This window comes from Jaculus jaculus, chromosome 9, assembly GCF_020740685.1.
Source record: "Jaculus jaculus isolate mJacJac1 chromosome 9, mJacJac1.mat.Y.cur, whole genome shotgun sequence".
Classification (NCBI taxonomy): domain Eukaryota; kingdom Metazoa; phylum Chordata; class Mammalia; order Rodentia; family Dipodidae; genus Jaculus; species Jaculus jaculus.
Window position 1 is genome coordinate 136,948,730 of NC_059110.1, and position 11,997 is coordinate 136,960,726.

The following is an 11,997-nucleotide window of genomic DNA, read 5'->3' on the forward strand; positions in this document are numbered from 1 at the left end:
CAGGAGGCAGAGGTAGGAGGGTCACTGTGAGTTTGAGGCCACCCTGAGACTACCTAGTGAATTCCAGGTCAGCCTGGGCTAGAGTGAGACCTTACCTCGAAACACAGAAAAACAGAACAAAACAAAAATTTATGAGAGAGAGGTAGAGAACTGGCATAACAGGGCCTCCGGCCATGGCAGTTGAACTCCAGATGTGTGGCCATCTGGTGCACTTGTGTCGCCTTGTGCTCATGTGGGATCTGGAGTCGAACATGGGTCCTTAGGCTTTGCAGGCAAGCGCCTTAACCACTAAGCCATGTCTCCAGCCCCTGTAGACTAGTTTTCTACGACGCACCTGAGTCCATGGGGCCACACATTCAAACTACCACACTACCCGGAAGTGAAGCTTTCACAGCATATGGCAATTCTGCTCTTATGTGTAGAAGGAGCCACCACCTTGCTCACTCCCTGCCCACGTGCAGTTCCAGAATGAGCCGCCTCCTGGGTCCAGTTACCATTACAGAGCCGCAACTGGCTCTGGCTGTGCTTCACAATTGGCACCGCCTTCTACCGGGAGTGGAGACATGGCTTGGTGGTTAAAAGCACTTGCTGTGGGTGTGGAAGCTGGACTAACGCTGGCCCTCCAAAGCCATCTCTCCTTGACCAGGACTTTTCTTCCATACTGAGGAGTGAAACCCAGGGTTTTAGCATGCTAGACAAGCACCCTACTACTGAGCTATATCCTGAGCCACCTTCTCCGTCTTTTGACACAGGCTCTTGTTATTTGTCCCAGGCTGACCTCTAATTTGCAATCTTCCTACCTCAGCCTCCCAAGTGCTGAGATTACAGGTATGAGCCACCATACCTGGCTAGTGCTCCTTTGTGTGTGTATGTGTGTGTGTGTTCATTTTTATTTATTAGAGAGAGAGAGAGAGAGAGAGAGAGAGAGAGAGAGAGGGAGAGAGAGAGAATGGGCGCCCCAGGGCCTCCAGCCACTGCCAACGAACTCCCTTGTGCATCTGGCTAACGTGGGTCCTGGGGAATCGAGCCTTGACTCCAGCTCTGCACCTTTCTTGATGGTAAGGAAGCTTTTAGTGCTGCATGGGCTAGGCCCACTGAGAGCTGTCACATTAGCACCTGTGAGCCCACTTGGAAGGCTGTGTACACAGTTCAGCTCTGATGTTGGGATGTGTGGCCGGGGTTGACTCCTCCTGCACCTCCTAAGGCATCATTCGTGCTGACTTCCATCCCAGAAGCCTCCTTCCCCACCTTTGTGGCTTTGGGGCAGATTGTATTTTCTGTTTCCTTTCTTTTTCTGCTAAGTTTCTGGCACATTTTTCTTTAAACCCACAAAGGCACGTTAAGCAAATGTTTATTGAAATTAGACCAGGCTTGGTGGTGTGTACCTTTAATCCAAGCGCTGGGGTAGGAAAGATCACGGTGAGGCCACCTGGGCTACACAGATTGAATTCCAGGTCAGCCTGGGCTAGAGTGAGACCTTGCCTCAAAAAACCAAAGGAGAAAACAAAATGTTCATCGATATTAAGTGAATGGCTTGGTTTTATGAGATGTGTGTTTTACAGAAATGGGTCTCACATTTGCGCATGTGTGGGCATTGTTGCAGTCTGGTTCTCACGGCTGGTAGAAATCACCCAACCAAGAGCAGCCTGTGGGAAAAAGAGGTTTATTTTGGCTTACAGGCTCGAGGGGAAGCTCCATGATGGCAGAGGAAAACGATGGCATGAGCAGAGGGTGGACATCACACCCTGGCCAACATCAGGTAGACAATAGCAACAGGAGAGTGTGCCAAACTCTGACAAGGGGACACTGGCTATAACACCCATAAGCCGGCCCCCAACAATACACTGCCTTCAGGAGGCGTTAATTCCCAAATCTCCATCAGATGGGAACCTAGAATTCAGAACACCTAAGTTTATGGGGGACACCTGAATCAAACCACCACATTCTGTCCCTGGCCCCCATAAACTGACATCCATACATGATGTAAAATACAATGTATTCAGTCCAACTTAAAAGTCCCCATAGTTTTTATTAATCACAATGATGTTCAAATATCCCCATAGTCCAAGATCTATTAACTGAGCCATAATACCAAAAAAATCCCCCCCAAAAACCCATAATGGCACAGAACAAACATTCACACTGCAAAAGATGGCACTGGGCATAGCAAAGAAATATTCAGCCAATACAAGATTTAAAATAACCAGGGCAAACATCAAACTCTGTAGCTTCAAGTCCAACAACTCTAGTCAGTGACAAATCTCCAAGTCCGATAATTCTAACCAGCAACAAGTCTCTGGAGTTCCAATTCCACCCCTCCAGCTAGGCTACTCACAGTCCTGGAAAACTTCATCTGGGGCCAGCAGCTCTCCTTGGCAGCCATCTTGTGGTCCTGGCATCTCCACTGGGTTTCCACTGCAACCCACGGTTCATCCTCATGGCTTCATGGGGTCTCCATACAGGCACCCAGTAAACCTGCTTCATACTGCCCACGGCCATTTCCAAAACACAAGACTGTGTTACAAACTCAATCACCCACTTTCTAGTATTTCTTATACTCCACAATAACAGGTAGGGTGCCAATTTGTTAATGCAGGGGGAAATAAAGCAGACTTTGAAGAACAGGACACTCCTTGAGCACTCAGACCCCTCCAAAAGCGTCTGCATTCTTCCTGTTGCCCCAACACAGATCAGTTGGCCCAATCTCAATGGTTGTAATCTCTCAATTGCAGCTGGATAGGCAGCAGTTTAAGCCCAAAGATTTCTTTTTTTTTTTTTTTCTGTGTCATATCCCTCTGCTCACACCAGTCGAAACATCTCTACGCAGTGCAACCCTGCACAACTTCTCAGGACACGGGCATAACAGCAAGCTTCTCACACAAACTGCTAGCCCAGTCCAGGCAAAGCTCTTTCTCACCCTCATAAGCCAAACCTCACAGTCCACAGTTCTTACTGCATTCAGGCCTTTCAACTCTGACCAGAATAGTCCATCAAGCTGTACTTACAGCACTGCAAGGCATCTCTTAGGCCAAGGTTTCAAATCCTTCCACATTCTTTTGAAAATCAGCTTCAAAAGGCCAAAGCCACACAGTCAGGTGTCCAGCAGCAATCCACTCCTCGGTACCACTTTACTGTTGCAGTCCGGTTCGTATTGCTGGTAGAAATCACCCAACTAAGAGCAGCTTGTGGGGAAAAGAGGTTTATTTTGGCTTACAGGCTTGAGGGGAAGCTCCATGATGGCAGAGGAAAACTATGGCATGAGCAGAGGGTGGACATCACCCCCTGGCCAACATAAGGTAGACAACAGGAACAGGAGAGTGTGCCAGACACTGACAAGGGGACACTGGCTATAAAGTCCATAAGCCCGCCCCCAACAATACACTGCCTCCAGGAGACATTAATTCCCAAATCTCCATCAGGGGACACCTGAATCAAACCACCACAGGTGTGGTAGAGGGATTGCTAAAACCCAGAATTCTGAGTTATGCCCCAAATGAGGCTGGAGAACACATTTCTAACAAGTTCCCAGGCGATGCTGTCTGACTTGGGGGAACACACTGTTTTAGCAGAGTGAGAAAGTGCTTCTGAATTTTGGTAACGACCAGTAATCACCACAAGCAGAAACTAGAAGTGTGGAGCAAAATACTTAGCAGGGCCTGGGGGTCTGGAGACATGGTTCAGTGGCTAAAGGTGCTTGCTTGTAAAGCCTGATGGTCTTGATTTGATTCCCTAGTATCCACATAGAGCCAGACACATAAAGCAGTGCGTGGATCTGGAGTCCATTTGCAGTGCCAGAAGGCCCTGGTGTATCCCCTTCAAATAAATGAATAAATTAAAAAAAAAAAAAAGAAAACTTTGCAGGGTGGAGGAATGTTACAGTTTTGTAGCAGGCTGAGGCTCCCTAGCCTAGAGACAGACTAGAGGCTGGGGGATCAGCCTGATGGAATGGAGTTACACAGGTATTTGTAAAAACATCAGTTCAGAACTTGGTAAATAGTAACCACTCAAGAACAAAAAAACTTTTTTTGTTGTTAAAGTTGGTACCTGAACCTGCTCTGACCTGGGTCACTGTAGGTTGTGCTCAAGAACGCTGTAGAATGGAGTTGACAATTGCTTGGAGACACAGAATGCCAGCCTCCTCCTGTCAGTATCCATTCTGTTATGCATTGATCTTGGAATGAGAAATCACTGACTTCTCTAGAGGCCATGCTGAATTCCTGGAACCTAGGAGGACTGGTGTGGCACACCGTTGCCATCTAGTGGCTGATGTAAGCAACTGTCCTGACATTAAGTCTAAAAGGCTCAAGGGCAGTGGCTGCAGTAAATTACTCCTTTGTTTACAGGTAGGTTTGAATGCTGTTTTGAGACCCTGTATTTGTATTTGTTTTAAAATAGGGTCTCAGGTTGGAGAGATGGCTTAGAGGTTAAAACGATTGCCTGTCAAGACAAAAGACCCAGGTGTTATTCTCCAGGACCCGTGTAAGCCAGATGCACAAGGTGGTACACGCATCTGGAGTTCGTTTACAGCGGGCCGAAGGCCCTGACATGCTCATTCTGTCTTTCTCTCTGTATCTGTCTCTTTCTCTCTCACACACAAATAAATATATTTTTAAAAGTAATTCTACTTCTGAAAATTGTTAAGCAGTTACTTTCTCTTCAAACCCAATCGCAAAGTTTTCCTCACTCCCAGGACACCTTTCCCCTCACCTCAAGGAACTCTCCAATCCTAAGAGATTCAGGTTGGTTCCCAGGCTCATTCTGACCTTCACTTACTCAAACTTTCCCACACCCTCTGAACTCACCCTGCAAGCAAGTCCTGTCAACCAACTGTAAGTTAATAATTTTTTTTGCTGTTTGTTTTTTGAGGTAAGGTCTCACTCTAGCTCTGGCTGGGATTCACTATGTACTTTCAGGGTGGCCTTGAACTCATGGCGATGCTCCTACCTCTGCCTCCCAAGTGCTGGGATTAAAGGTGTGTGCCACCACGCCCTGCCAATAATTTTTTAAAAAATGAGACAAGGTCTCACCCTGTAGCTGGCATGGCACTCAGACTGGCATGGAACCCACTGTAGAGCCCAAGCTGGCCTCCAATTTGTAACATTTCCCCTGATTCAGCCTTCCAAAAATTGGGACGAGAGGCTGCCGTGCTGGGTCTGTGTTCGAGGAGGTTAATCTACATGGACACACAGATTTATCCACAAGCATCCACCAGTCAAGGATGGAGGGAAGGAGAGGCAGAGGGAGATGCTGTGTAGACCAGACTGACCTTAAACTTGTGGAAATCCTCCTGCCTCAGCCCCTTTTCTTTAGACTCTGTTGCATGGGAAAGAATAAAACCAATTTGCTCACCTAAAAACTCAGATGGATGGGGCAGTGAACAATTTCTGGCCTATTATATACAGAGCAAAGGCAAAAAAAAAAAAAAAAAAAGAATCCAAGAATTCTAGTCCCCCCCCCCCCGACTTCTTTTTTAAGGCAAGAAATATTGCCAGGTTAAATGGTTCTAATTGCATTCTTTCAGAAATATGGATCCACTAAAGTGCGTGGTGGATGTCCAGCAGTTTGGGCAGCAGAATATCTGACCCCCTTCCTGTGTTGGGAGGATCCCCTACCTAGGGAAGGCTGTCTGGGCTGTGACTTTCCACTGTGGAAGTGGACAAGGTTGGGCACACACTTTCCCAACCTCCTTTGCTCCTCTAGAAAGCCCTTGCTTGACTGTTGCTGAGGGGTGGAGGGCCCACCCACAGGAGAGGCCAGGAGGGCCTTTCTAGTTGTATGTGCAGAGGTGACAGTTTCGCGATATGGACCCAAGGGACAGTAATAGAGCCTTAGAGATCTGGTCTTCCTCCTGCCCTATTTGTGGGCAACCTTTCTACCCACCCTGGGGCCAAGAAAGAGAACTCCTCAGTTCATGGCCAAAAAATAAAGAAAGGAAGAGAAGTGCCAGTGTCTCAATGTCCCCTAAAGAGAACAACCTCACTGACCTAAGGACCGCCCACAAAGCCTAACCTCTTAGTGGTTCCACCACCTGCCAATAGACTAGGCCTTTTTAAAAATTATTTTTATTTACTTATTTATGAGAGAGTGAGAGAAAGAGAGAGAGAAGGCACTAGGCCTTTTTAAAGTTTTTAAAAAAATTTTTTTGTTCATTTTAATTTATTTATTTGAGAATGACAGAGACAGAAGGAGGCAGAGAGAGAGAGAATGAGAATGGGTGTGCCAGGGCTTCCAGCCACTGCAAAAGAACTCCAGACACGTGCCCCCCCCTTTGCATCTGGCTAATGTGGGTCCTGGAGAATCAAGCCTTGAACCAGGGTCCTTAGGCTTTACAGGCAAGCGCTTAACCACTAAGCCACCTCTCCAGCCCCTAAAAAATATTTTTATTTACTTATTTATGAGAGAGTGAGAGAGAGAGAGAATGGGTGCACCAGGGCCTCTATCCACTGCAAACAAACTCCAGATGTATGTACCATACCATCTTGTGCATCTGGCTTATGTGGGTGCTGGGGGATCAAACCTGGGTCCTTAGGCTTCACAGGCAAGCACCTTAAACACTAAGCCATCTCTCCAGCCCTAGACTAAGCCTTTACCAGAGGAGCCTTTGTGGAGCAGGACTGGAAGGAGGGAGAGGGGATCTACTGGGGTGGTACCAATGCTCTCCCTCAACATTCTGGAAGGGGCTATGCAGGTCTGGATAAACACTTTATAAAACTGTTTTGTTGTTGATTTTTGAGACACAATCTCATGTAGCTCAGGCTGCCTTCAAATTGAAAAGCTGAGGATGCCCTTGAACTCCTGATCTTCCTATCTTCACCTTCCAAGTGCTGGCATTACAGGCATGTGCCACCACATCTGGCAAAAATTGTTAAATGACATAGTTAAAGCCTGTGGATTTTAATGTGTGTAAATTATGTCTTAATTTTTTCAAAGGCATGATGCTAAAGGAAAAAGGAAGAATCACTATTGTGTGCATTGTATGATGTAAAGCTTAGGAAAAAGAAACTATAAATTCATGCCATGCTTTGCCTAGACCTTTTTTTTTTTTTTTTTTTTTTTTGGTTTTTTGAGGTAGGGTCTCACTCTAGCCCAGGCTGACCTGGGATTCACTATGTAGTCTCAGGGTGGCCTCGAACTCACAGCGATCCTCCTACCTCTACCTTCACTCAAGTTTTTAAGTTATTTGCAGACATGGTGGTGCATGTCTTTAGGCCCAACATTCGGGAGGCTGAGGTAGGATTGGTATAAGACTAGCTTCAGTTCCAGGTCAGCCTAGACTAAAATGAGACCCTGACACAAAAAAAATTTTCTTTAAGTTTTTAGGGCTGGAGAGATGGCTTAGCAGTTCAGATGTTTGCCTGTGAAGCCTAAAAACCCAGGTTCAATTCCCCAGAACCCACATAAACCAGATGCACTAGGTGGGCACGTGTCTGGAGTTCATTTGTGGTGGGTAGAGGAGGAGGCCCTGGTACACCCATTCTCTCTCCCTTCCCACCCTCTGTCTCATAAATCAATAAATAGGAGTTGCATTCCCATGATGCACTGTGGTACCACAGGCCCAGAGCAACCAGGCCCAGTGACCATGGACTGAACCTCAGTGTAAGCCAAAATAACCCTTATTAAGATGAATACCCCAGTCACTGTTTTAGAGTAACACAAAGCTGACTAACTCAGTTGTTGGAGTGAAGCTCATCTCTTCAGACCCAGGAATCTGAAAGTTCCATCTTTCCAGCAGCCACCTATCATGTCCACACCTGGGCAGTAATTGTCCATACTTTCTCTCCAGCAATGCCAGGAACCTTCGTGTGCACCCTATTTCCTTCCATTCCTTCTCTCAGCATCCTTCTTCATGTATCTATGGAGATTTTAGACTCAGCTTTGGAAGGTGGAAGATGCTCAACTCCTTGGGGTGGCTCTGTGGGTGGTAAACACCCCCTCCCACTCCCAGGTAGGGTCTCACTCTAGCCTAGGCTCTCCTGGAATTTACTATGTGGTCTCAGGCTGGCCTTGGACTCACAGTGATCCTACCACCTCAGGCTTACAAGTAAGTGCTGCTCGGCTTGAGTTCTTTTGTATTTGAAACCACCCTTAGAGGCTTGTGTCACTGTGTCCCGGCTGACGTGACTTGCACAAGTGTTCTCCTTTGTGGAAGGGCACCTCCTGCCCACCACGCTCACTGCGGTGCATCGCTCAGCATGACGTCCGTCAGTCCTCAAGCTCTGGCTTAGCTTCGCGGAATCCTCAGGTGATTGGATCCTTGTGTCAGCACATACAAGGAACATTCTGTGACTTCATCCAAGCTACACGGTGAGATTGGGAAGAGGAAGAAGAGGCAAAGCGACAAAAGGAAAGGGAGGCATACCACCCCGTTACCACTTCCTGGGCTTTCTCAGAGGCCCAGCAAAGCTAACGACTTCCTGCCGGCACCGCCCCTTCCATCTTTCAGGGTGACGCCCCAGGAGCTGCCATGTTCTTCCCAATCTGTTGTTCTGCCCTCAACAAGTGGCTCGGGATGTGCTCATGGACTGGTTTTGGCCTTGGCAAAGGGTCTGTCCAGTCACTCATTAGGTAAAAGATGCTAAAATGTGTTCAGTTTGGAGCTGCAGAGAGAAAGCATAAGGCCCAGGAGCCACCATGGCACAGTTGTGCATGCCTGCCCATGGTAGAAAGGCCAGAGGGCTGGCTGTTAGAAAGAGCTCTCTCTTTCTCTCACATGCTCTCTCTCTGTTTTATTTGAGAGAAGTAAATAAATAAAGAGGCAGGTAGAGAGAGAATGGGCATGCCAGAGCCTCTAGCCACTGCAAACAAACTCCAGACGTATGCACCACTTTGTACATCCAACTTACATGGGTCCTGGAGAATGGAACCTCGATGCTTAGGCTTCATAGACAAACACCTTGACTACTAAGCCATCTTTGCAGCCTGGAGCTCTTTTGTTTGTTCACTGTTTTGTTTTGTTGTTGTTGTTTGGCTTTTCAAGGTAGGGTCTCACTCTAGCCCAGGCTAACCTAGAATTCACCATGTAGTCTCAGGGTGGCCTTGAACTCATGCCATCCTTCTACCTCTGCCTCCCGAGTGCTGCGATTAAAGGCGTGCACCACCATGCCTGGTTTATTATTATTATTATTATTTTATTCATTTGAAAGAAGAGGCAGAGAAAGAGAGAGGGAGGGAGAATGGACATGGTAGGGCCTCTGGCCACTGCAAATGAACTTCAGCCACATGTACCACCTTGTGCACCTGGCGTACGTGGGTCCTGGGGAATGGAAGCTGGGTCCTCAGGCTTCGTAGGCAAGCACCTTAACCACTGAGCTTCTCTCCAGCCCTAGGAGGAGATCCTGAAGCTACAGCATACATTTTACAAAAATGACACATGGACCAGATCTGGGGAGAGCACTGACAGACGCATATCCCGACAGGAGACGGATGGACGTGTGCGCGTGTGTGTTTGTGTTTACATGTTTAATGAAATGTTAGAAAACATGCAGGAAAAAGCTTCCTTTTCTTAGGCCAACACTGACTGGACATCGACGCTCTCACCATGGCCCTCTTGACAATCACCCTCAGGGCTCTAGAACCCTGGTCTGCCCTGCTGGCCGGGACAGGGAAGAGTCTCCCTGAATGCTAGCCTGCCCAGAGGACCAGATCCTCTGTCTGTGGAGGAGTGAGGGGCTATCAGCTGTCTACCTCCCATGGCCATTTCAAGGCTCAGCCCCAGACCTACTTAGTCATCCCAGGGGAACCCAAAAGCTGGCTCTGCTGTTGCCATGGTGACGCGGAGCCACCTTCTTCCTTCTTGGGATGTAGCAAAGGCTAAGAGATGTGCTACCGAGGGTGCTGGAGCTGAAAGGGTACGAGCCTGATGGGGAGTGAGGATTAAGGAAAGACAGGAGAAAGACTGAAAGCAAGGACTCCAGTCCAGGGCTGAAGCAAGGATTCAAGCCAGGACTGAAGACACGGTTTATTTCACAGCATTCATTTTTATATCATTTTACAAACAGTTTTTCCATGGACAAAAGTTCCCTGAGTCTCACACAAGTTTCTATCAAAAAAAAAACCCTTCCTGTGACAGAGTTTTTGCACTTCAATCACTTCTCAGTACAAAAGACTATTAAGGCCAGCCAAATGGCTTCCAACACTGAATATACATAATCTTGCTTACATGTAGGTGCTAATGTCACAGCTTTAGGGACACTGGGAAGGAATACTGTACCCACAAACACTTGGGGTGCAGGAGAGGCCGGGCCACACGGGATGGTCAGCAGCGTGGCAAGGGCAGCTCTGGAGGGAGGCTCAGGCACACGGGTCTTTGCAGCTTTCCAGGACGCACAGAAAGGACTTGCGTGCCCAGACCAACCAGAGTTACTCATGGAGAATCACACGTTCCTAGAGAAAAGCAAGAATGAGAGGAGAGACGCTTTGGCTTCAAAGACAATGGCCCGAGCCTGACAGGCAGAATCTGGGCTCCGCAGTAGAAGGAAGAATGACCTTGGGGAATGCCAAGGCCAGGAGAGTCGAGTGTCGCTGCTCCCGGAGGGGGAGGCGGACAAGGAGCAGAGCTGCTGGAAGCAGATCACAGCAACAGGAAGGGCAAGTGGGGAGCTGAGGAGGCTCTTCCGGTGCTTTCAGACAGACAGACTGACAAGGACCTCATGAACAGACGGAAATCACACAGGGCCCAAGTGCATGCGCTGGAAAGGAAGCAGCTGGGAGGTGACCGCCAAGCAGCCAAAAGGCGGCTCCTGAGTCCGGGGGTCACAGCACCCGCGGGAGGTCACTCCAGAGACCTCTCTTCACTGAGGGAGATAGAGCTGTCAATGATAACTGAATCCCATGCGCACACAACCTCTCTGCAAGGTCAAGTCAACCCTGACCAGGACTTAATTATTTTTAGAGTTGGTGGCAGGAAGCACAGGGCTGGACCCACTGTCCTCAGACCACTACCGCGGTCCCGCTCTGTGCTGACCGTGGGGAAAAGCCAACTGCTGCGGCACCGAGAGCAGGGGACACGTCTGTACCCAGGATTCACCTTCAGTCACCCATTGCTAGTGATTTATCAAGGGACACAGTGTTCTCCAAACGCTTTGGTGCCTCATGGAAACTGAAAAGACTCAACAAACAGCAAGAGAAATTCCGGCATGTGGGCAGGAGAGAGGTTCAACAAAAGGCAAACTTCAAACATTTCCTTCCCAACACACAACTCGAAGCCACCTTAAAGATGAAGAGAATAAGCTTCTAGTTACACAGCCATCTGGGGACTGGAGAAGCCCCCAGAGACGTGCCACTGCACAGCTCCTCTGGCCTGAAGAAAGACAGCTTCCCTTGTGGGCACAATGGGAAACTAGAGTCCTACCAAGTGGGTATGTGAGATGATGCCCACAGTTCCCATGACAATGGACCCCTCTCCAGACAAACTTGAAGGGCTGACCACTGCCTGTTCCCTAAAGGTGTCGGGGAGAGGACAGACGGAAATGATGGGAACAGATTCTGGGGCAGGGCAGTTTTAAGGCAGAACAGGGGCAAACCCCAAACACACGCTCTTTCCATACACCTGGGTTTTCTTGTTAGCCAGATACTTGCTGCCAACTCTTGTGAGAAACTTCACAAAGGCAGCTTTTCCTGTCTGGCATTTTATGTCTCGCCTAGCTCCATATGGAAAATGCTCAGATCAAACCTGCTGAACACACGACTTTGAGAAGTCTAAGCGGAAAGGGCATTTGAAAAGCAAGCTGAGTTCAAATGGGGATACCACACCAAGTCAGGCCCCCACAGATCTCCTTGGCACCTTCCAAAGGGAAGACAGCTACGAGGACAAGGCGAGCAGCAGTGCCCCGTGACTGTCCTGTCCGGCCACAGATGGCACTGCCCGACCTCCTGACCTGTCTTGTGCTGTCACCTCCTGGGCCATGGACAAAAAGTGCTACGGTATGAGATGTGCAGGGAGCCACTGTGGGGCCGAGGTCCCAAGGTCGAATGGGGTGACCCATAGGTTCAAAGACA